The following is a 26820-nucleotide window of genomic DNA, read 5'->3' as shown; positions in this document are numbered from 1 at the left end:
GTATGGAGGTTAGAATTTGTTGAATGTCAAGAGGGGAGAAGGTTTCCCACAAGTCGCATTCAGAAACAAGTTAACACACCATATACATGAGAGAAAATCCACAAAACATACACTTATAATGAAGGTAAGGAAACATACACAACATGCATAAGTTGAAGGGAAGCAAGAAAGATAATTTCAGTTCATTCGAAGGCCAATGGCCAAACTTATAGTTGCAGAAATGCAAGAAATACAAGTCTTGAAGAGAAGTGAAAGAGAAAAGAATAGCTCCAAGCCAACAGGAAGAGAACCCTTTACAATGAGGCTTAACAGCCTCTATATAGCAAGTTGTCGCAGAGAAGAGACCAATGGTCAAGGAAGAGAAGCTTCGACCCTTGTGTGTGTAGAGGGATGTCAATTAGGGAAGGCAGGGAAATGCGCAAACTTGGCATGGTGTGCGTGCAAGCAACAACCTGGCCATACCTTGACAAGGCAATCCCAAGAAGAAAGTACTTCTAGAAGGTGGATCATTGAGTAACCATAAATGAACATGGCCCTATACTCCACACGATGGCCATTCTACAAAAAACATTAAATGCACCCCTGTAGCTCCATGAAAGAAAGTAGACAAGTCGCAAGGGTTGGTGGAGCATTAAGAGCCTTGAGTGTTGATCACGTCATTTGAAAGTGTTGCAAGTCATCAGGAGTTGGAAGTCAGAAGTCGGAAGTCGGAAGTCAGAAACCGGGGATTCCGAGGTCATGAAGGGAAAGACTTGGGAAACCGAGAATTTAGGGATTCCAAGGTCATGAAGGGAAAGACTTGGGAAAGTTGGGATTCCAAGATTTCGGGGTCATGAAGGGAAGAATTGGGAAACCTAAGATTCTAGGGTCATGAAGGGAAAGACTTGGGAAACCTAGGATTCCGAGGTCATGAAGGGAAAGACTTGGGAAACATGGGATTCCAAGATTTCGGGGTCATGAAGGGAAAGACTTGGAAAACCTAGGATTCCGAGATTCCAAGGTCATGAAGGGAAGGATTTGGGAAACCTAGGATTCCAGGATTCTGGGGTCGTGAAGGGAAGAATTGGGAGACATGGAAATCTGAGATTCCAGGAAAATGAAGGGAAAGACTTGGGAAGATTTTGGGATTCTGGGGTCATTAAGGGAAAGACTTGGGAAACCTGGGATTCCGGGATTCCGAGGTCATGAAGGGAAGAATTTGCGAAACCTAGGATTCCACGGTCATGAAGAGAAGAATTGGGAAACTTGCCTCCCGACAAGACAACACCTTAACACTTCATGACCATTGGCCCTATCCTTGATCAACTGGGACAGCGCTGGTCCATGGAACATATCTTTGATGGGTTCTCACTAATGGACCAAGGATGTCATAAAAATGACAACATTTTGGTGACCTATGTGGGATGCTTGTTTGCTAAGCATGGAATCCATACGCCTTAAGCATCCATTGGGCACTGAGTCACTGGAAGGACCCAAAACATGTGCATGCCATCACTTGGAGGGAAGCTAGAAACTAGAGCACACACCCTCTTAAGGAGAATGCAGCAAGTGCAAAAGCACTTATGTAAGCAAAACAACCACTAATCTAATATTTACATTGTCATCAAGACCCTCTTTAGAAGCAAGGCTTCAGATGAATCCCATTCACTGGGATTGTAAGAACTTCACCATCAAGCTTGGAGAGATGAAATGTATTGGCCTCCTTGCAACTGGTGATGACATATGGACCACTCCAGATAGCATCAAATTTGGAGTGTCGCTTGGCTTTGGCTTTGTCTGTATCCCACGTGAGAACTAGATCTCCCTCTTTGAAAACCCTATTAGTAGCCTTTTTGTCAAAACTTCTTTCGACATGTTCTTGATGATCCTCAAGCATATGCATAGCTTTACCTCTAACCTCCTCCAACTCTATTAGCTCAGCTAGTCTTACTGCCATGGCATCATTCTCTATCAATTCTAACTGATGTGCTAGTTCAAGGGAGGGTAACTCCAGTGAAGATGGGAGTCTTGCTTCCTTCCCATATATCAGCATGAAAGGGGAGTTACCAATTGCCCTCTTGGGTGTGATCCCGTCAGCCCATAAGGCTATCCTCAACCTAGTATGCCAAGACCTCTGATTGTCTTCAATTGTCCTTTTGATTATCCTCATGAGGTTTTTGTTGGAAGATTCAACTAAGTCATTACTCTGAGGGTAATAATTGGATGATGTCTTTAAGTATATGCCATGCTTAGCTGCACAAGAATTGATTTGGGTTCCAACAAATTCCCTGGCATTATCTGATATGATGGTGGAGGGGACACCGAATCTTGTAACAATTCTGAGGTCATGAAGGGAAAGACTTGGGAAACCTAGGATTCCGAGATTTCGGGGTCATGAAGGGAAGAATTTGGGATTTCGTGGATTTTTAGATTATGGGGTCATGAAGGGAAGAATTGGGAAACTTGCCTCCCGACAAGACAACACTTAATACTTCATGACCATTGGCCCTATCCTTGATCAACTGGGACAGCGCTTTGTTGACGTACGTTTTGTGACCACGAAACACAGAATAAAGTTTTCCAACGGTCACTTTACTCTCTCTTGATCAAAGTTCAATAGTATGCTAAGATTGCAATAAGTTCAAACAATTGACTCCAAGTTTCTGATTATGCAATGGACGTGACTTAGTTGATTTGATGTTGACTGGTAATCCAAGGGGACTTACGTTTGAATCATTCTTTCACTTCTTTGCTGTGGCTGGAACATCATCATCGGATATAGCAATTTTGCGATGCTTCTGCTTCAAATGAAATGAATTGGAATGAGCTGAAATTAAAGGAGAAAGGGTTAGAAGGATCTAAATCTACTCCTAAGGGCAGTGATATCAATAGATAGTGTTCTTTTAGACGAATTCCAAATAAACCAAGTTCTACTTCTCCAAGATTAACTATAACTCCACAAGAACTGGTGCAATCTTCCAAGGATGTTGAAGGATTTTCACATCAAGAAATTACATTTGAATACCCAAAACGACGCAATCCAAACAACTATCCACAATCGAACTTAGCACAAATTTAGTGGCTTGGGCTAACTTTACATTGCAACTTATAATCAACAAGATGCAAAAAGTATGAACCATGAAATTCATCAAACACCATTACATTCGCCATTGAAATCAAAGCACAATTACTCTAAGTGAGGAAGGTGAAACCATGCAAGTTTTGAAAAATAACTTAAGTGAACATCATCAAAGAACAATGTATCATTGTTATTATCTCAATAACTTATCGCAACAATTTCATACAAATCTCCCTGCTTTACAAATGAAGGGTTCACCCCCTTATATAGGCCTCTAGCCCTGATTACATGTAAACCCTAATTAGGGTTTGACCCAAAAGATTCCACACACATGATGCAACAAGGTGGGAATAAAAAATTAAATGCCCATCATGCCTTCTTACAATTAATTACATTCTTGCCAAAAATAGCATCTATTGTGCATTAAATGCACCACTTCTTTCAAATTTGCCTAATGTGTACTAAATATTCTTCCATGCAAAAATCAGCCATAATGCCATAAATGCTCCATCATATCCTAAATGTGACGGCTACATGCAAAAAGATGCTCCACTACCTTAGCATGCATTGACCCAGCCGCCACTTGGTCAAATATTCCAGTAATGAATGCGCCACCATGTTGCCATGCGTTCAATAGATTCTCGCCATGCAAGTGGACCCCGCCATCATTTATAATTTTTCTGGTTGTGCTTCATTAATACGGAATATTCTCTCTACATGTCACCAACTCATCCCTTACAAGAATCTTTCTATTCCGGGCTCACAAAAGACATTTTGGAAGATTTTCCTGCCTTGAAAGTATTTTAACAATCTTTTCTGCTTATAAAAGTATTTTAACAATCTTTTCTGCTGCTAAAAGTATTTTAAGTATATTTGAGTTTGACTCAAAAACTACATAGTTGAACCCTGATAGCAATATCATATTCTTTTATGCTTCTGAAGGATTCTTGAATGCCTGGAAATTTTGGAGAGAGAAAATCTTTCCACAAAGAATTTTGCCCCTAAGGAAAATTTTTGTGCACGCTTCGTCTTGTAGGGAGGTTTTTCAATCAACTGACCACTTCTTCCACGCCTAAGGAATTTTATCAACATGAGTCCTAGATAAAGAAAATTCTCTCACTTGGCCAGTTTTCTTTGTGCCTTGAAATTCTTCACCTTGAGCACATTTCTTCTCGAAGGAATTTTTTGAATTCTTGAAGTTTTCTTCCTAAACCTTGATTTTCACGTCTTGCTTCCAACCTTGGGCACATTTTGGAACTGGAGAAGAAATTTTGGAAATTTGTTCCTTGAGGAAGGAAATTTTTGTGCTTTTTGAATTCATCATGTCCTAAGGGAGATTCTTGATCAATTTTTCACTTTTCCTATTTTTTAGGAATTTTTCATTTTTAGCTCCGAAATTCAGGAGAGAGAAGACTTCTCTCACTTGGCCAATTTTGATTTCTTCCTTGACTGGGATTTCCATGCCCCTCTTCCAATGCCAGTTTCTTCACGTGGAGGAATTTCACATGGAAGGAAATTCCTTCCTTACCCTTGTTGTTCAGTGCTCCTCTCCTAAACTGGGTGCTAAATCCATGGTATGTAGGATTTTGTGCCTTGGACGAAGAATTCCTCCTTCACCTAGTTTTGGCACTTGCTATTCTTCCTTTTGTAGGCAACATTTTCTCCATGGTGAAGGAATTATTGATGTGGAGGAAAAATTCCTCCTTAACCTCATTTTGGTGCCCAATCTTGACCTTGATTCTACTTTACGCCTAAGAAAGGGATTTCTTCAATCCTTAGCCAAATTTCACATTTTCCAAGAATTTTGTCTTGAAGGAAGGAATTTCCAACACTTGGTCATTTTTTCACTTTCCAAGAATTTTGTCCTGAAGGAAAGAATTTCCAACACTTATTCAATTTTTCACATTCCTAGAATTTTGTCCTGAAGGAAGGAATTTCCAACACTTAGTCACTTTTTCACTTTCCTAGAATTTTGTCCTAAGGAATTTCCAACACAATCAAATTTTCACTTTTTTCACTTTTTCCAAGAATTTTTTCATCTTGGGTGTAATTTTCTCTTTGGGAAGAAAATTTATTTGGAGCTCTCCACCTTTGCCTGGGTGCTAAAACCATGTTGTGCAGGAATTTGTGCCTTGGAGGAAAAATCCTCCACAACCTCAGTTTGGCACCCTACATCCACCCTTGGGTGTTGAATCCATTAGGTGAAAAAAATTTGCTCGAAGAAAAATCCTCCATGACCTTCATTTGGCGCCCATCCTCCATGCTTGTGCGTGGATTTCATGTTGTGGGGAAATTTAGTCTCGGAAGGAAAATTCCTCCGAGACCCCTGACCCCTATCTAGCGCCCATCTACTTTTGGGATACATCCAAGGTTAAGGATATTCTTGATTTTCTTCCCTTACTTAGCCATTTTTCACCTTTTTCCAAATTTGGATGCCAATTTTGGATTTGATGTAGATTGCTCTGCCTTGGACTGATTTTCATGCTTTTTCCACTTCAAGAAAGAATCCAAACAGCCATTTTTTATCAGTTGTCTGCTTTTTCAACTTTCTAGATTTAGCAATGGATTTTCAGGAATGTTCAGTCTTCAGTGTTGGGACCCCTGCTTGTGAAAAACCTAGCAAAAATAGACTTACTAAAAATAGTAAGTACTTCAAAACATCAAAATTAGGGCAAACCGAGGCAGGATGATACTTACTACAAACAGAAACTTACTAAAAATAGAAACTGCTAAAATAATAAGTTTGATTTTTGGCAAAATAAAGACAATCCGAGAGGCAGTGAAATTCCATAAAAAATAGGAACTTTCTAAAAATAGAAAGTTGCTTAGAATTCGCTCAAATTTCACTGGTAGCTTCATTGAAGGGTCCTAATTCCAACGCAATGTTTAGTTTTTCAAACCCCTAAGGAAAAGTCCTCGAATCTAAGTCTAAAGGGAAAACCCCTAAAATGGACCAAACGAATTCCAGACTTAGCCAAATTCGCTCAAATGACTTGCAGACTTGATCAAATTTCATCAAAACACTTGCAAGCAAGTTGCAAGCAAGGGAGACCAAAGGAATTGCTGCAAAAAGATCCAAAAAACAAAAACCAAAAGACCAAAAGGACCTAAAAAGTAGGGGGTCCCCATTTGCAATGGGGTGATGTGTGAAAACGTCACAACATGTTGGTCCATGGAACATATCTCTAATCAATTCTCACTGATGGACCAAGGATGTCATAAAAATGACGACAACTTCCAAATGTCAGTTGAATTCGTCCTTGAATGGACTTCAAGAAGCATTTCATCCATCACAGATAACTTGATCAACATGATTGTTTCTCTAGCATGTTCATCAAATTTATCCTAGTCTTAAACCATATTGTTTGGGTGAGAATATTTACACGGACAATATTGACAAGGCATCTGTACTCAAAAATAGTTAACATACATTGCTTCAATGTATAGTAATTTTACCAAAGAATCTTTGGCTACCTTCCAACATATGTAATGATTCCATTTTTCTTTAAAAACTTGCCTTCTGCAAACTCGGGATTTTAGTAGACTGATTCATTGTGAACAGTCAAGATTGTTCTTTTGTCATGTTCATCAAATTTACCAAGGACTATATAGATGATTGTACTCAAAATTAGTCAACATACATTACTTCCACGTATTGTAATTTACCAAAGAATCTTTGGCTACCTTCCAACATAATGCTGGAATGATGCCATTTTTCTTTAAATACCTCCAATTTGCAAACTTGGGATTTCAGTAGACTCTTTGGCTACCTTCCAACATATGTAATGATTCCCATTTTCTTTAAATACCTCCCTTCTGCAAACTCGGGATTTTAGTAGACTCATTCACTGTGAATAGTCAACATGATTGTTTTTCTGTCATGTTCATCAAATTTGTCCCAATCTAAAACCATAGTGTTTGAATGAGAATATTTACCAAGGACAATATTGACGAGGCATCTATACTCAAAATTAGTCAACATACATCACTTCCATGTATTGTAATTTTTACCATAGAACCTTTGGCTACCTTCCAACATAATGCTGGAATGATACCATTTTCCTTTAAATACCTCCAATTTGCAAACTTGAGATTTCAGTAGACTCGTTGACTACAAATTTTACACAAAAACCCAGCCCTAGCAAAAAAATGCAATCCACAACTACTAGTGACCTACCCTAGCTATGCCAAAAAAAAATACAATTCTGCAACTACTAGTGATGTGCCCTAGTCACACCAAAAAATAAAATTCTACAACTTTTTGACTAGAAACCTCTAACCCTCGCAACCTCTACAATTTCTTCCAAACATGTGGCCTAGAATTCCACAAAATGAAGACAGGATTTGAAAACCCTTGATATTTTCACAATTTGAAAATGTACAATTTCAACAAAAAAATGTTGTACAATTTTAATTAAAAATATATGATTTTCTTTGACCATACGGAACCCACATGACCCTGCATGACTTTCCAGAAAAAATTAGTCAACTTACATTGCTTCCATGTATTGTAATTTTTACCAAAAAATCTTTGGCTACCTTTCAAAATATGTTGGGTATTGAAGCCATTTTCCTTTAAATACCTCCCTCTTGCAAACTTGCAATTTCAGTAGACTCATTGACTACAAATCTTACACAAAAATGCAGCCTTAAGAAAAAAATGCAGTCTACAACTGCTGGTGACCTACCCTAGCTATGCCAAAAAAATACAATTCTGCAACTACTAGTGACATGCCCTAGTCACACCAAAAAAATATAATTTTACAGCTTTTCTACTAGAGACCCCTAACCCTCACAACCTCTACAATTTCTTCCATCCATATGGCCTAGAATCCCACAAAAACGGCGGCAAAGTTTGAATTAAATATCCATGATTTTTTAAAACCCTTCATTTTTTTCACTATTTGAAGTCTACAATTTCAACAAAAAAATGTCATGCAATTTTAGTTAAAAAATACATGACCCTTACATGAATTTCCAAAAAAACCTATTGCGATATGATATGAATCTGATGTACAACACCTTTTGGCTCTTTAATGTGCAATTAGCGATCATTCAATCTGTCCCTAATGACAGCAACCCCAAGGTCTTCATGCTCTCACAAATTCTGAAGCTCTAGCTAAGCTCTGTTACTATATTACAAAAATTGAGCAAATAAAGATTACCAAGATGTCCATTGATAAAATAATAAGCAAAATCTTTCTAAGATAGTTTTACAATTAAGATTGACAAGCCACTTTATGCATGTAGAATTAACAAGAATAAACCAATAAAGCAGAAAGAATATTCTAAAGCCTATCCTAAAGTCAAATCAATTTTATTAAAGCCTACAATTGAAAAGTAATTGACCATTACTAAATAATAACTACTTTAACAAAATATTTAAAAAGAATCTAAAACTAGATGAAAATATGGATACATGTTTTCCTATATGATTTGTCTTATCAGGAGTAAGAATTTGATCACATCATTCAACATCTTAAAAACTAAATGTCTATAGATAAATAAACTATGGAAAACCTATAGCCTTAAGCTTTGGAATCTTGTGTCAAACTATTCTTGTTTCATAATCAAGGACATATTATCTCTAGGAGTCATGGCCCAAGCTCTAACATAAAATTAATGAAGACCGTAGCCTATTTTTCTCAATTTTTCCATTGGCTGATTGGATGGTGAAAAATGGAAATAATTAAATTTAAGCTGTCGAAAAATATCTTCTATATTATAATTTTAAAAACATGATATATATATTTAATTGATTAAAAAGTTGTTATAAGTGGTCGTGTTCTTTCACGTTTTATGTCCCATTTCTTTTGGGCAATGGCAGCAGCGATCCTATTTGTTTCTTTTTTTTAGCACCATTTTTTTTAAGAACCTACAACAAGGGTTTCGGATTTCTAGGTTTTCATAATTTTCTACAAAAAAAATTATTTGGGGGTTTTTAATTTTTGCCCTTAAAAAATTAATCAGTGGGCATAGAATTGTCCCTTAAAAAGATTATTTGGTAGGGTTTTAATAATTTTTTGCCTCAAAAATTGTTTTGTAAAAGGGTTTTACCGTTTTTCCTCAAAAACGAAGTTTTGTATTTTCATCCGTGTCTCGTATTTTGTGTCTTGGGTTTTGATTGATTTTTCACCTCAAAAATCGTGTCAGGTTTTGATCGATTTTTCTCCTCAAAATCGTGTTTGGTCATCTACAATTCATGATGTTCACATGGGATTCCAGGTTTTGCCTGATTTTATCCTCAAAAATCATGGGCACATGTGTTCCTATCTTAGGGCTTTTACCGTTTTTTTCCGAAAAAACGATGTTTTCTAAACTTTAGTTTTAGGGTTTGACGGTTTTTTCATCAAAAATCATGGCTTCTTGTAGTCTATTTTTGTGAAAATCAGATTCACTGGTAAAATATCTTAGTTCATATTAACTGGTAAAGATTACAATTTATAGAAATACAAAACACTATAGAAATTAATGATATTACCTACCTCTATCTACCTAATACTGTAGATACATTAATGAAATCTAACAACCTAAGTTGACCATTAACACTATAAGAATTATTCTAACACCCTCCCTTAATGGTCAATCTATCAAAAACACCAAGTTACCCCCTGAGTTTTACAAATTTATCTGGACTTAGAGACTTGGTGAGAATATCCGCAGTCTGATCCGCTGTCGGAACATAGTGCAACTGAACAAATCCGTCTTCTACCAGCTTGCAGATGTAGTGACAATAAAGTTCGACATGCTTGGTACGTTCATGGAAGACTAGATTTTTTGCCAATTTGAGCACCCCTTGATTATCAGTATACAAGTGAGAAGGACCTGCTTGCGGCATCTGCATGTCAAAAAGCATCGTTTGGAGCCAAACTGCCTCACATGCGGCCTTGACTGTTCCCCGATATTTAGCTTCGGTCGAGGAAAGAGCCACGACCTATTGCTTCTTGCTGCTCCAAGTGATGGCACCAGTACCCAAACTGAATACGTACCCAAAAGTGGATTTTCTATCATCCACTGATCCTGCCCAATCTGAGTCGGTATAACCAATCAGCTTTGGATCGTTGCACTTGCCATACAAAATGCCATAGTCTGAAGTGCCTTTCACATATTGCAGCACTCGCTTCGCTGCAATCCAATGATCAACTTTTGGGTGTTATCGGGAAAAAGTGTATAGTTAGTAATGTTAATTATCAATAGTTAGTTAGCCGACGGGTAGGTAGTTGGAGTCGCGACGGTTGTGTCGCACCCCTTCGGCTGTCATATATTGTACCACCTCCGGGTGTTGGAGGACATGTAATATTGGCGACAGATTATAATATGAACATCTTCCGACATTAATGGCAGACTTATTCTGGTACTTCTTTTGTGGTTGCATTGTGCATTGCTGTTAGATTCTTGTATTCTTCCTGTTTACCCAGTGAGGTAAACATTTAGCGCCGTTGCCTAGACGAACTCGGAACGGAAGACACGGATGGCGCACAGACCCAATGGGCCTACCCGTTGGTGAAATAAACCCAGAAGTCGATGATGCCCAAACAGAACTCTACGTAGGAGAAGACACCGCGACGAGAGAATTTTCAATTCTACTCCAAGTAGCCATTCAGACCTACGTTCGACGAGAGGCGGTGGGGGCGGAAGTCCCACCAAGTGCCGTGTGGACAGCGTTGGAAGTGAGTCCGGAGGTAAATCGGTTGATGAACCATCTCCCCCGATTGCTAGCACAAGCATCGTTGGCACAGCAAGCTCGCCTGGAGGAGATTGCCCGGGAAGAGCGACGCCAACAAATTTTGCAACAGTACGAGGAACGGGAAGCAGAACGAGATGGCGCCAGGTCAGGGGCATTTGAACCGTGAGCCATACGGGGCGGAATAAAGAACACTTATTGTAATAATTATGTCATATTGTTGGCATAAACTTGTCTTCCACATTATGAATGAATAAAAGTGTTCTACTTTTTATGTCATTAAGTATATAGAAAGTTGTCTGGGAATTAATGCCCAATACACTGAATAAAGACAAAAATAAGCAACAATATATAGATGAACGTGCAGTAGCCCAACGTGCCTTGATCCTTGAACAGCAAGCGGAAAGGCGACAGAGGTATAAGCGAAGAGAGGAGGAACGCTCCGAAGGGGACGTTGAGGCCAACGGCCACCCACGGAGTCGGGAGGAGTTACTTGCGGAAACCCGCCGTAGGATAGAGTGTACCAAAACTCAGTTGAGGGATTTGAGGGACTTGCCACACACACCAGAGGCTAGGAAAACTCCAAGGAGTGGGGAGGAGGCAGGAGAGGGAGAAGACACCGGGGCTGCCAGGAGTGTCGAAGGGACACCGGGGCACGGCAGTCAAGCACCCCTTATAGGATCTGACCCATCCGGAGTAGGACAACAGCCACCAGTAGTAAAAAGACAAGGCATGGCACAAAAACAAAAACTTCCAAAGTTCCATGGGGATGGGAAAGAAGACCCTGTCCGCCACTGTCGCACTTGTGAAACAATTTGGGGAGCGAATGGTGTTACCGATGAGGACGAGTGGGTAACACAGTTTCCTGCAACCCTGAGGGGCGTAGCCATCGACTGGTTTTCGGATACGGATAAGGCTAAAATTGGCACATGGCCAAACTTGAAGAAGGAATTTCAAGCAGAGTTTCGTCTCCTAAGAGACGATAATGAGATCGTAGCCGAAATCTACGGCACGAAACAGAGAAAGGACGAGACTGTTCGAACCTACAGCCGGCGGCTCAAAGAGCTGCTAGGAAAGATGGAGAACCAGCCGGCAGACGGACTGAAAAAACGGTGGTTCGTGGAAGGTCTAAAGAAATCCCTTAGACGAAAAATGAAGATAGTACCTCCCTCTTCATACTCCGACGCCTATAACAGGGCAATGGATTTAGAGAGTGAACAGAAGACGTCCAAGAAGAAGAAAAATAAATCCTCGTCGGAGGATGATTCCTCTTCTGACAAAAGTGATAGCAGTGATGACGACTCTAATCGGAAGGTACGGGCTCTCCAGAAAGATATGGAGCGAATGATGAGAGAGATAAAGGCAACCAAAGGAAGCACAAGCAAGGGCGACGAAGGGGAGTTATGGTGCACGGACTGCCGTACCGACGGACACACCAAGGGGTCTTGTCCGAAAAAAGCATTTTGTGATATTTGCCAGATTGCCGGACACCTTACCAAGGAGTGTCCGTACAATATGAGGACCCGTAACCAACAAGTTCTCTTTACAGAACCATCTGCGTCAGCCGGCACGTCCCAGCCTATGAGCAACAACGCCTCGTCTGGCGGCTATCGAAACAACAGGCGAGGAAGAGGTAACAATAACAATACGAATAATAGAAGCCGAATCCAATACGACGCTAAAGGGCGGCCGATGATACAATGCCGAGCTTGCAATCAATGGGGGCATTTCGCCAGAGACTGTACAGTGGAGGAAGCACCATAAAAACTTTGCAAGTGGTGCGGTCCGGGGGACCATGATGATGGCAATTGTCCCAAATCTGGCGTGAACCTGTTGAATGTAGAAACGGAGGATGTACTCACCATAACAAGGTCCAAGACGAAAGCAGCCACTTATCCAGATCCCCGCACGGAAAAACGAAAGGCATTGGAGGCACGAGCGGAATTGGAGAAGGAGATGTCAACGAGCAAGGATGCACAGGGGCTTGCGGGTACTTCTCGCTCTGAAGGAGAAACAAACATTATAAACCAACTGTTACAGGTCGAGATACCCGTCAAAATGAAGGACCTCCTGGAAAGTATGCTGCACTTGCGAGCGACATTGTTGCAATCCGCAATGATAACCCCAGTAGGCCAACCAATACATGGCAAGGACAACCTTGGCGAGACAGCGGCAGACCCATTAACCCTGACGATCAATAATGGTAGACACCCAGCAGTGGTGGAAATGGGTATATTGGGCACCATCCTGACCGACACAATTGTCGACGGCGGGTCGGGAGTAAATGTCTTGCCAGAGGAAACATGGAAAAAATTGGGTAAACCTACTCTCTGGCCGTCCACCTTTAATTTATTGGGAGCAGACCAACATGGCATCAAGCCGCTTGGCACACTCATGGCGCAACCAGTGACGATCGGAACACAGCCGTTCGTCTTGAATTTTGTGGTCATCCCATTGAAGAAGAAGGGGTATGATGCCATCCTCGGCAGAGGCTGGTTGGTGGCGGCCAAAGCAAACCACAATTGGAAGAAGAACACCTTGTCCATGGAAAAGGCTGGCAGAAGGTATACCATTGACCTCAAAACTCAACAAGTCAGTGAAGAGTTGGCGTCAGAGTCAGAGTCCGACGGAGACAACAATATCGACGAAGGAAAAGATGGCAGGGAACCAGATGACGAAGGCATCTTAGGAATTCAAGCCTGTTCTGAGGATGAGACGGATTCTTTGAAAGGGCTCTTCCATTGGCAAATGGAAGACTTATGAATTATTGTACGGGTGCAATATGTTAGGGATTGAAGGACCTGACATGAACGAGTTTCCCCCAGAATACGGACAATACAAGGAAGGGGATGTCCCTATGGATGATGCACCAGCGCACCAATTCGACAAAAGTAAGCCCATAAGATACGAAGAATCCGCACTTCAAGTTACAAACCTTGGAGAAACTTCAGAGTAGAAAAACATTCTAGTCGGCGACGACTGGAATCCGGTCTTAAAGACGGCGGCGTTCAAAATCTTCACAGAATACAAAGATGTGTTCGCTTGGACGTATAAGGACCTCAAGGGGGTACCACAAGAACTTTGTGTACATCGGATCCCTCTGGTTCCCGGAGCCGTGCCCGTACGGAAGAGGCCATACAGGATGAACAAAAATTATGCGGCCAGGGTAAATAACGAAATTGACCGCATGCTTGAATCAGGGATTATCTTCAAGGTCCAGACGAGTGAATGGGTATCACCCATTGTGATATCCTTGAAAAAGGAGGCCGATCAGATAAGAATCTGTGTAGACTTCAGGTGTTTGAATGCTGTCACAATTAAAGATCCATTTCCCATACCATTCACAGACACCATCCTCGAGGAAGTCGCGGGTCACGAAATTTATTCATTTATGGATGGATTCTCCGGATATAATCAAATTTCCATTGCAGAGGAGGACAAATTGAAGACCACCTTTGTCGTAGAAGATGGCGTCTATGCATACAACCGGATGCCATTCGGGTTGTGCAACGCGCCAACTACCTTTCAACGGATAATCCTCCATATCTTCGATAAAATGTCCGTAGGAAACTTCAAAGCATTCTTGGATGATTGGTCCATTTACAGCACGGAGGAGGCACATCTGGCCACACTTGGCGAATGCATGGAGAGATGTCGACGAGCCCGCCTCGCCCTAAATCCCAAGAAATGCAGATTCATGGTGCCTCAGGGCAAGTTACTAGGGCACATCGTCTGCAAGGCTAGACTGAAGACGGACCCTGACAAAGTACGGGTCATTGTGGAGATGGAGGCACCCGACGATGACACCGGCGTCAAGTCATTTCTTGGACACATCGGGTATTATAGGCGGTTTATTAAGAACTTTGCCCAAGTATCATACCCACTTGATAGGCTGACACGAAGGGGGGAGCCATACGTCTGGGGGACGGCCCAAGAAGAGGCTTTTCAAGAGTTAAAGTCACGGTTGGTGGGTGCGCCAATCTTGACATACCCAGACTGGGACAAAGAGTTCCATGTACATGTCGACGCATCCAACTTCGCCATAGGGGCCACCCTGGCACAGGTTGGCAGCCACGAGCTGGACCACCCAGTGTATTTTGCAAGTCGACTCTTGTCAAATGCAGAGAGGAACTACAGCACGACGGAGAGAGAAGCCCTCGGCATGGTATACTCCGTCCAAAAATTCCGACATTACCTATTGGCGACACCATTCACATTTTATGTGGATCACCAGGCGTTGATGTATTTGGTGAACAAGCCAATCATCCAAGGGCGGATTAGTCGATGGCTGTTGCTATTACAAGAATTTACGTTCAACATCATTGTCAGACCTGGCAGGAGCCATGTCATAGCCGACCAGCTATCACGGATCAAGTCTGGAGAGCCAGCCGAAGGCGTTAGCGAGGATTTTCCAGACGCCCATCTTTTCCGCATTGCCATCCTTCCTCCCTGGTACACGAGTGTGGGTGAATACCTATCAACGTCAAAATTTCCTAAGGAAATGTCAACAGGCGAAAGACGGAAACTTGTATTAAGAAGCCAAACATTCCAACTTATAAATGGCCTTCTCTACAAAATGGGACCTGACCAGATCCTACGACGATGCGTCTTGGAAGAGGAAATCCCAGGAGTATTGAGAGAAGCCCATGAAGGGGCCGCTGGAGGACACATGGGACCGGATACGACAGCAAGGAAGGTCCTACTAGCGGGCTTCTGGTGGCCGACACTGCATAATGACGCCAGAGAATGGGTGACAAGTTGTGATACATGTCAGCGTGTTGGGCAACCGTTAAAGAGAGATTTCATGCCACTTAACCCGTCGCATGCTCAAGAGTTGTTCGAAAGATGGGGGTTAGACTTCGTTGGTCCATTGAAACCGAGTCGCGCCCGACGATGTAGATACATTGTCGTGGCGACAGAATATTTGACCAAATGGGTCGAAGCGAGGGCTTTGGCAGACAACTCTGCCGTCAGTACGGCGAAATTTATTTATGAACAGATTATCACCCGGTATGGAATACCTATTCAATTGACAAGTGATAGAGGAGGGCACTTTGTAAATCATATTATTCGACTACTGACAACCGAGTTCAAAATTTTTCATTCCCTATCAAGTCCGTACTATCCCAGGGCAAACGGTCAGGCTGAGGCGACCAACAAAATCATGGTGTCGGTAATTTATAAGTCCTGTGGGGTTGAAAAAGAAGACTGGGAGGAGCGTCTGCCGTCGGTACTTTGGGCGTACCGAACAACTTACAAAGTAACCACCGGGCAGACACCTTTCCAATTGATGTACGGCCAAGAGGCTGTGGTACCGGTGGAATTCATGGTGCCAAGTCTCAGAATCGCTATTGACAACAGGCTAGGCGACATGGAAAGCCTTCGAGAGAGACTATACGCCCTAAATAAGTTGGATGAAAGACGGACGATGGCACAATGGGTGACAGACGTGGCCCAGCAACGAAGGAAACATTGGCACGACCAACACATTCGGCGGGCGAGGTTCACCCCGGGGCAGTTAGTCTTGAAATATAATGGACGAAACGAAATTAAACCGGGGAAATTCAAAGTCCGATGGTTAGGGCCCTTCCGGATACGTGAGGTCAACACGAACGGGGCGATAAAGTTATGGACGTTGGATGGGAAAGAGATACCAGAGGCAGTCAACGGGTCCAAACTGAAGGTCTATCACGAACGGAGGGAACTGAGAACCTCCAGTCAGACGGCCGCAGCTAAAAATTAGAAAATTTGAAAACAAATATATATATATATAAAATGGAAAATATATATATATATATATGGAAATTTGGAAAAAAAAGTATATATATATATAAAAAAAAAAAAAAAACAACCACCGTGCGGTGGGAGCCACAGACGGTGGAAGCCACCGACGGTGGAAGTCACCGAAGGCCAGCGTGAACATAAAGCCGCCCAAACCCAAACGGAGGAAATAAAAGACACCGCACGGTAAGGAAAAAGACACCGCACGTTGAAAAAAAAAAATAATAAAAACGAACCGCACTCTCATTTTTGGTCGAGAAAAATCGATGCCATGTCCGCGGGCGGCCTTCTGGATGACGTGACAGGGAAATACAAAGGGCCAATTGTAACAGAATTATCAATCTCTTCTGCCGTGCCTCCTTGTCAACTTCGGGAGTGTCGGGCAAGTGAAGCAGCGGGGGCCTCTTCTCCGAACGGCTTGTTTTAGGGCTTCTTCTGGATAGGAGGCAATTGTGTCACTTCATTTTTTACAAAAAAGCCGCGAAGGGCCTAACCAGGCCCCCATACGACCACGTGCCATCCACCTCGCGCCTGTGGAAGTTCCTGTGACACCCACACGCCTGGCATTTCAGCGCCTCTTCTTCGTCCTCGCCCGCCATAAACTCCCCACACCCGTCTACGGCATGTGACCCTATGCTAGCCGCATGATTCTTCAGGCACTCCCTGTAGCGGACGGTCTTATGCCGGTTAACAGCATTTTCAGCCCCTGAACAATTCCTCTCGCTCTTCACATCCTTTTCATTAAACTCATAAACCTGCAACCTGGACGGGGGGGCCGCTGGGTTTACAAAAGGGCTGTTAGGGTCGAATGCAGGCTTCCTCGTTCTGGGAACCCATAACCTTGTGTGGGAGATGAAGGATGAGCTTGCTGTGGCAAGGCAGTGCAGCATGTCATCGTGTCCTTTGTGAAACAAGCTATATTTTCCTTTGTGATCTGTTTGTGCCGAAGCTGTTAATATTGTCTTGATGTTGAAATTTACCTCTGACTGTACACAGAAGATAGAGCAAGAGGCTACCGTGCGGTGTTCACAAATATAGGCGGAGATATATATAGTGCAGGAGGTGGACAAGAGGACTTTTGCTCAGCTTTTTACTAGCCGGAGGTAGTTGGGGATTACCGCCGTACGGCCTACCTGCCAGGAGGTAGTTAGGTGCTTTTCGTTCGACAAGGCAAAATCAAGAAGTGGGTACCAGGTAGTAGTAATGGAGTCTGCGGGAAAAAGGAATTGGAAAAAACAGTTGCAGGATAGCAGCCATAGGAGGCCGGATACACATATTCTTCCTTCGGGTGTTCGAACAGCAAGTGGCACAATGGACGCCAGGCAGAAGAAAAAGACACCACAGCAGCATGCTGCACGAGGGAAGAACACCTTGACTTCACAGAGTATCACCTTTGAAGGATTGAATGGGGTGGAATGTCGGAAATGGTGGCAGGAGACGCCGGATGATGATTTGGTGAAGACGAGTCTCCGCAAAGCAGGGGTAGAATGGGCTATCCGGATGCCTGTGTTCGCTATCCGCGAGTACGTGGGAGCATTACGATACATGGTTGATACCTTTGATAGCCACTCACGGACGAGTACGTTCGAGTACCTTGGGAAGGATATCACCATATCCTTCAAACCTGCAGATTTCACTAGAGTGTTTGGCATCCCGGGCATACATGGCAAGAAAGTGGACTTGAAGGCTAAGAAGATGACACAGGAGGAAAAGGAACATTGGATTACACAAGTATCCCGAGACTTGACCCCAGCAGAGTTGGAGAGCATTGTTGATGCCACGAAGGGTCGAGGGATGCGTAGGTCCTTTGTCGCAGAGGGTCATTGGCGGTGCATAATGGACGTCATCAAAAGCAGGTTGACAGGGTCGGGTAGGGCATCAGACATCACTCTGCCACAGATCGTATTGATGAACGGGTTACTGAACGGTGTCGTGTATGATTGGGCTACCTTGTTATCAGAGCGGATGTGCGCATTCTTGATGATGGAGCATCGCACGTTTTTCCTGCCCCAGTATGCCATTGGACTGTTTTTAGAGGCCACGCGGGAGGTTGTGCCAGAGGCCGAGTTGGAGGTACGGCCGCAGGGACCTTTGGCAGACGGTGAGCCTCCTATCATGCACTAGAGACACCTAGACATTGGACACTCTTCCGCGAAGCGGAAAAGGATATTAGAGACCACCTCAGCAGCAGATCTGATAGTGGGCGAGAAACTTCTAGCAGTGCACAGGATTCGGAGGATGAGGAGGATGAGGAGGACAGTAGCAGTCGGGCCACAGACGAGGGGAGGATGGAGCCCGCCGGAGAGCGAGTGTTGTTTGCACCACCCACACTCCCACTTGGCACACTTGTGGGGTCCTCAGTGGGCAGTACTTCGATTCCGGCATTTGGGCAGAGCCGCACACCCGTTACACTCGGGCCCATGTAGCCGGCCGCATCACCTTCCGCCATACCACCGCAGCAAGCTCGTGCACCAGCCGCAGGACCGACTCCCGCAGAGGCATGTACTGACAGCAGGGCGGAGTCATGTGGTCCACCGCAGGGAGGCGTGGCAGAGGAGATGGTTGAGACGGAGCCTCAGGTGCGACTGGACGTTGTGGGATCCGAGGCAGTGGTGACGATTGCTGCCTCCTTGTTGGAGGAGCCTATCGCAGGACATGGTTCCGAGGGGGAGAGAGGGTCGGAGGTGTTGAGTGCAGCTCCATCGGTGGCGGCTATGGGGAGTTGGCTGACCTGGAGATTCCAGATGACAGTGATGCCACCCATAGGAGCAGCTGTATTCTCACCTCGGCGAGAGCCTCCCACTGAGGTGGTGGATCTGGAGGATTCCTCGGCGGAGACACAGGCACCAGATGAGGGACAGGTGACTGGAGAGGGTGTTCCTACCGGCCCAGAGCAGGCGACTGCTATACTTGAGGGGGCGGGGGAGACACCATTGTGCCAGCAGGATGCAACAGGTGTGGTCCCTGAGGAGACTTTTGAGTTACCACGTGGGCTTCCTGTACCTACATCGGGGCTGGATGGGGAGGATATTGAGGTTTACTTGGCAGATATGGTGACGAGGGGTCGGCGAGTGGTGGCCGCGGCTCAGACACGAGCTCTGCAGCAGGTTGTGGAGGAATTAGAGCAGGTCCTCCAGTTTATGCGAGACGGCTGTCCCGCAGCTTTCACTTCATGTTTTGAGGCACGAGGGTGGCCAGTTATCCAGACGGATGCAATGTTGGAGGCTTGGAGTGTGCCTCAGCCCGTCGTGGAGAGTAGGGTGACGACTCTCGTCCGGGAGATTGAGCAGGTTTACAGGGAAGCCTACTATGCCTTACGCCAGACGCAGCATGAGTCTGCGGTTCGCGAGGCTGCTCGAGTTGAGTTAGAGCAGGACATGGCCAGACAACAAGCCTCGTGGGCAGCCGAGAGATCACAGTTGGTAGCACAGCTTGAGACAGCCCGCGCAGAGAAGGTTGCGGTGGACACCCGTCTTTCGGAGGAGCAGAGTGCGCGGAGTCTCGTCCAGCAAGAGTTAGATGTTGTTCAGGCTCAGTTGGTTCGCATGACAGAGTCCGCCGATACCAAGGAGAAGGAGCTACTGGAGGTTGCGCTTATGGTGAAGACGGCCTTAGAGAAGGTGTTGGTGGCAGAGCGGGATGTGGCAGCACGCACCCAGCAGGTCTATGAGCTCCGCACCCGCCTGGCGGCCCAGACACCCGCATCTCAGCCTTCAACTTCAAGGACGCTTCCTCAGCCCCATCCTTGACTTTGGTTTGGGTGTATATATGCATTGTCTCCATTTTGTTGTTAGTCGTCGGAGACGACTTCTTTTTTTGGGGGGGATGATGTTATCGGGAAAAAGTGTATAGTTAGTAATGTTAATTATCAATAGTTAGTTAGCCGACGGGTAGGTAGTTGGAGTCGCGACGGTTGTGTCGCACCCCTTCGGCTGTCATATATTGTACCACCTCCGGGTGTTGGAGGGCATGTAATATTGGAGACAGATTATAATATGAACATCTTCTGACATTAATGGCAGACTTATTCTGGTACTTCTTTTGTGGTTGCATTGTGCATTGCTGTTCGATTCTTGTATTCTTCCTGTTTACCCAGTGAGGTAAACATTGGGGCTATCATGAAGCGAAAGATGTAGCTGACAGCAAAACAAATGTCAGGTCTAGTGGTAGTGAGGTTGATGAGGCTGCCTACTAGTTGCCTGAATTCGATTTCATCTATTGCAGGTGAATCAGACTTGGCTAATAACTTCAGCCCTTTCTCCATTGGTGTGGAAGCAGGTTTACAATCTTGCATTCGAAACTTGTCAAGCAAACTACGGGCATTCTTGGACTGTGAAATAAAGATACTGTCACCAGTCTGCCACACTTCGACACCTAAGCAGTAATGGAGAAGCCCCAAATCTGTCATGTCAAAAGCTTGGCACAAGTCCTGTTGGATGGCTGTGATCAAATGTGCTGAATTGCCAGTAATGATCAAGTCATCCACATAGACAACAAGAAAATGGATATCAACACCGAAGAGTTTGACATACAGATTAGTGTCAAAGGGGCTGCGCTGAAAACCATGTTCAACCAAATACTGATCAATCTTGAAATACCAAGCCCGAGGGGCTTGCTTCAGGCCATAGAGGGTGCTTTTACCAATCTGCAAACCCAATGTTCCTTACTAAGAAATTTGAAGCCAAGAGGTTGAGTCATATAAACTTCTTACAACTCACTATTGAGGAATGCACTCTTAACATCCATCTGGTGAAGTTTCCATCCAAACTGAGCTGCAATGGCAAGAAGAAGACGAATGGTACTCATCTTGGCAGTAGGAGCAAAAGTCTCCTTGTAGTCAATGCCCTCCCGCTGTGTAAAGCCCCGAGCAACCAATCTGGCGTTGTACTTATCCAAAGTGCCATCTGCATGATACTCGACTTTGTAAACCCATTTACAGCTGATAGGTATCGTCCCTGGAGGCAAATCAGAAAGAACCCAAGTGTTATTCTTCAGAAGACTATGGTATTCTGTCTTCATAGCCTTTTCCCACTCAGGAATGCCTTTAGCCGCGGAATATGTCTGGGGCTCATGGATGTTGTGGATGTTGGCCATAAGTGCAAAGTTGACTGTATTTTGTTGCTTTCTCTTGCGGCGAACTGCTCTATCCTCAAGAAGTTCATCATCACGAAGATCTCCTATAGTCTTGGCCCACCATTATGGCCTGAGGGTAGAAGTACCAACATCTAGCATTGGAGGAACAACATTCCCTAGAGTTTCTGAAACAAAGTCATCTGGATGCAAATCCTGTGACAAATCAGGTGGTGTTGGATCGGTAGATTCCTCATCTTCAAAGTCAGAATGCTCTGAAGCCCTCCCATCATGGGAACCAAGATGAAGATGAACACCAACATCAAGAGTCTTCATAGACGGAGTCACAGGAATAGGAGTAGTAGAAGGCATAAATGGACCAGTAGTCTCATCAACCACAACATCACAACTGAAAATGAGACGATCTGTCTCCACATCAATCAACCTGTAGGCCTTGTGGTTGTTGTTGTAACCAATAAACATAAGTGTTTGGCTCTTTGAATCCAGCTTAGCATGCTTAGCATCTAGAATCCATACATGAGCCGTAGAACCGAAGACTTTCAAATGGCCCACTTTAGGCTTGCGTCCTGACCGGGCTTCTTCAGGAGTCATCTTCTTGACGGCATGGGTAGGTGACCGATTCAGGAGGTAGACTATAGTGTAAACTGCTTCAGCCCAGTATTTCTTAGGAACATTGTGATGCTCTATCATAGGACAAGCCATTTCAGTAATGGTGTGATTTCTACGTTCAACGGCACCATTCTGCTGAAGGGTGTATGCTGTGGTGAGTTGGTGTTTAATGCCATGTGTAGCACAAAATGTAGAGAAGTCGTTGGAACAAAACTCCCCCTCATTATCTGACCTTAGAGTGACAATCTGAGAACCGGATTATTTCTCAACTAAGGCCTTAAACTGCTAAAATGTACTGAACACATTTGATTTATTTCTCAAAAAATACACCCACATTTTACGACTAAAATCGTCAACAAATAACAAGAAGTACCTGCAACCAATAAGAGATGGAGTGTTCATTGGCCCACATACATCAGCGTGAACCAACTCAAGGACCTTGGAGGCTCGCCAAGAATCACCATCTGAGAATGGTGTCCAATGCTGCTTGACAGGCTGCACAAACTCCATGATTTTGAGGTTGGATCTCAAGTAAACCAGCAACCAAACCCTCCTGATATAACTGAGAGAGATAGTGCACGTTTATGTGCCTATAACGTTGATGCCAAAGTGTTCTGATGGATGTACTCCTAGCAACCAAAGCATGCTCTTGAGAATCATCGGAATCAGCAAGTCTATACAAACCATGATCTTCAAGTCCCATAGTGATTGTAGTACGAGTCTCCCTATCAACGATGCTGCAGATGGACGAACTGAAGACAACATCTAATTGAGGAGAATGCCTCATGATCTGACTGACGAAGAGGAGATTATGTTCCATGCCTGGAACATAGTAGACATCAAGAAAAATTAAATTTCTAACTCTTGAGTGAATCTGGACAGTGCCCTTACCAGCAACTGTGTACTCTTCTCCTCCTTCGAAGATGACTGAATCTGAGAATGGTTCAAATTTCGTGAACCAATCCTGACGATGAGTAAAATGTCGTGAAGCCCCTGAATCAATATACCACGTAGAAGAGTGGACTAGATCTGTTGTTCTCTTGGCCATAAAAGCATAGAATGCAGATTCTTTCTACTCAAAGTGCTCTACGATGTTTGCCTTTTGTTGAGACCCTCCCTGCTTCTTTTGTTCAAAAGCCAATCGAATCCGACACTCGGCCTTCATGTGACCAAACTCGTGACAATAATTGCACTGAACGTTCCTCTTCTTCTTGCTGTCCTAAGAAGAACCAGAGCCTTTCGGCTGAGAAGATTGAGCCTTCCCTTTGTTCTTAGCAGAAGATTTGGCAAAGAACGCTTGCTCGGTGGAGGGAGAACTAGTATTGCTTCCAAACTGTCATCGCCACTGATCTTGCTGTAAAAGCTTGTTACAAAGATCGGAAAACTTCAAATCGACGTCAGTGGAAGTGATATTGAGTGTTTCGATGAAATGCTCTTACGAGCATGGGAGACTCTTCAGAGTAATGATCACCATATCTTCTTCCTCCATTTTTCGACCAATAGCTTCCAGCTGGTCGCGAATATCCTTGATCTTTGTCAGATGCTCCTGAATGATGTTTTCTCATCCATCATGATCGTGAAGAGCATATTCTTAAGAAAGAACGCTCTACTCTTGTCAGAGGTTTCATGAAGACTCTTCAGATGATCCCATATTTCCTTCGCAGTTTTGTCGGACAGTACCTGAGGTAGCTGCTCATTAGTAACAAAGAGTTTGATGAGCATGACGGCTTCCCGGTTGCGCTCATCCCATTTGTCCTAATCTTTTCCGACAGTGTTTGGACGTTCAAACGTGCCTAGAACAACTGCATCAAGACATCCGTACTCCAAAATCGCCAACATACGCTGCTTCCAAGTGTTGTAGTTGTGGCCATTGAACTTTTGGCTGCATTCGAGCATAATGTCCGTCAGCGATGCCATCACGTAGCCCAAGGTCAAACTAGTTAAGGCACGAATGCACGAAAACCAGAGGATGAAAACAGAGGGTTTTTAGAAACAAATTTTTGCAAGTCGAATTCAGAGCCAGAAATTGAAACCCTGGCACAGTTTTCGAGACAAAAAAAATTCAGAAGACTTGGAAAAATCTGATGACAACCCAGTTCAGATCTCAAAAAACCCATAAAGATTCTGCAAATAAAAAAAAATCTGACTTGAAATGAAGGAGATAATCTCAAAACCCTAGCACATTTTTCGAGGTAAAATTTTCGATTGACCCAGAAAAATCCGACGAAGACCCAAAAATCCTTGTGAAAAACCCAAAAAGAATCTGCAATCAAAATAATTTTTCTGAAAATGATGGGTCAAATCAGCGAGCTCAAAAAATGAGGCATGGAAAACAATGCACCCAAAAAAATCCGACAACAATCCAGTTGAGCTCTCGAAAAACCCACAATGATTCTGCAACTGAAAAAAAATTCACCTTGAAACAGAGGGTCAAAACCCTAGGCGAAGTTGCAGAAACCCTAGGCGAAAAAAATTTGATGGTGACCCAATTGAGGTTTCAAATGTGCAGAAACCCTAGGCGAAAAAAAATCTGCAGACCTAAAAAAATCTAACGGTGACCCAGTTGAGGTTTCGAAAAACCCACCAAGAATCTGCGATCAAAAAAAAAATTTGCCTTGAAACAGAGGATCATAACCCTAGGTGAAGTTGCAAAAACCCAAGGTCGTTAAAAAAATGCAGATTTTTCTGAGAAAAACAGGTTCCGTGCCCTAGCTCTGATACCATGTGAAAATCAGATTCACTGGTAAAATATCTTAGTTCATATTAACTGGTAAAGATTACAATTTATAGAAATAGAAGACACTCTAGAAATTAATGATATTACCTACCTCTATCTACCTAATACTGTAGATACATTAATGAAATCTAACAACCTAAGTTGACCATTAACAATATAAGAAATTATTATTCTAATAGTTTTAGGGCGTCATGCTCATCTGTAAAAGTTTGTTGAGGGTTTGTCGATTTTTCCTCAAAATCATGGTTTCAGTTTCATCTTCATCTCGGTGTCTCTGGCTACAAGGAGTGATACCTTTGTTACCCAACATCTGGTTGGACGATTTGTGATGATTTGTGGTGATATCCAAAAATTCTGCAAATTCTAGGAAGGTCAGTGCCTGGCTCATGTCGCAAAATGTTCTGAGAAGAAGCGGGCAGCCTTCTTTGTTTTTCTCTTGGTAGTTAGCATGATGACCATTAAGGGAGGATATTAAAATATTGTAATATTTCTAATGGTCATCTAGGTGTCTTAGTTGTTTTAGGTAGTTTCCTTTTCTGTCTTTTGTTCACGATTGTTTCATTTAGAAACATTGTCTTTGTAAATCTATTTAAGAAGACTTTGTCTCCATAGTTTAATACAACATTGATTAATCATAACAGCTCCCACAATTAAATATTTCTAGTTTGAATTTAAAAGTGATATAATAATTGTTGCATTTTTTCCAGTTGTTTTTGGTTGAGTCTTCACCTCCACTGCAAGCCATACCAATAAGGAAATTCAACTAATTAGAGTGTCGTACAACTGTTCATTTCACCGCACCTCTCCTTGTACTATTTACAGATTTTGAGAAAAGTTTTTGGGTCCCTACATAGTCGTACCATTGTTCATCTGGCTGCACCTTTGTACTATTTGCACTTTTTGGGGAAAAAATTGTGATGTTTGTAGCATTGTACAACCCCTACATGGTCCCTACAATTACCAATAGTATGCACAAATTTTCAGGCCTGATTATAGCAATTTATGGCCAATATTCTAGACCATTTGAGCATTACTAGTGACTAAGTCAAAATAAATATGATAGTTCCTATTAGTCGTACAATACTTAATTATGATCATAACCTCTTTTTGTCCTTGCACTAGCTGTACAGTTGGGTTTCTATCTTTCAAAAGGCCGTACATTGCATTTGGAAGGAGGCCTCTGGGTTCCTAAGAGAATCACAACCTACTATTGACTGATATGAGCACCAAGACACTGTCATATAGCAACTATAATAATTTGATTAATCCATATTTGTTCTCCTCATTTGGCTGAACAACTTTGAGGATCATCCATTTCAATTTTTAGCAATATATGTTGAGTATTCAGTTTCAGACTCAGCTTCTTTTCAGAGGTACCAATTCATTATCAGCAGCTATAATAATTTGATTAATCCATATTTGTTCTCCTAATTTGGCCGAACAACTTTTAGGATTCTCCATTTCAATTTCTAGCAATATATGTTGACCTTTCAGTTTCAGACTCAGCTTATTTTCAGAGGTACCAATTCATTATCAGCTTTCCGAATGTTGTTTGTCAATTTATTAGAATTTACAAAATAATAATTTGAATATAAATATTGACATAAAACCAACTTTGCAATCACCAGACAGTTTACCATAAGTAGTTGGATTTTATTTGATCTAAGATCCTAGATGATTCAGAGTCATATCCCTACCATCACAATAAGAGGATCCCGCCAGGTTTATCCACTAGATCCATTTTATTTTCATATCATTATTAGCCAGTTTGGCATGTATCAAAATCAAATGATATAGCCAGTCATTTTGGCATTGATTCATTTTTGCTTGTCATCTACCAGTTTGGCATGATCGGAATTT

The 26820-nt window shown here is 43.0% G+C and overlaps 1 protein-coding gene across 5 annotated transcripts in view; it reads right to left on the bottom strand.

Annotated features, from left to right (window-relative positions):
- Positions 1-26820, bottom strand: part of LOC131032188 (uncharacterized) — a 129753-nt gene that overhangs the window by 61554 nt on the left and 41379 nt on the right. The gene's annotated exons all lie outside the window — the stretch shown is intronic.

The sequence above is a fragment of the Cryptomeria japonica genome, chromosome 4, assembly GCF_030272615.1.
Source record: "Cryptomeria japonica chromosome 4, Sugi_1.0, whole genome shotgun sequence".
NCBI lineage: Eukaryota > Viridiplantae > Streptophyta > Pinopsida > Cupressales > Cupressaceae > Cryptomeria > Cryptomeria japonica.
Note: the sequence above shows the minus strand (reverse complement) of the source record. Positions and strands in the feature narration are given on the sequence as shown.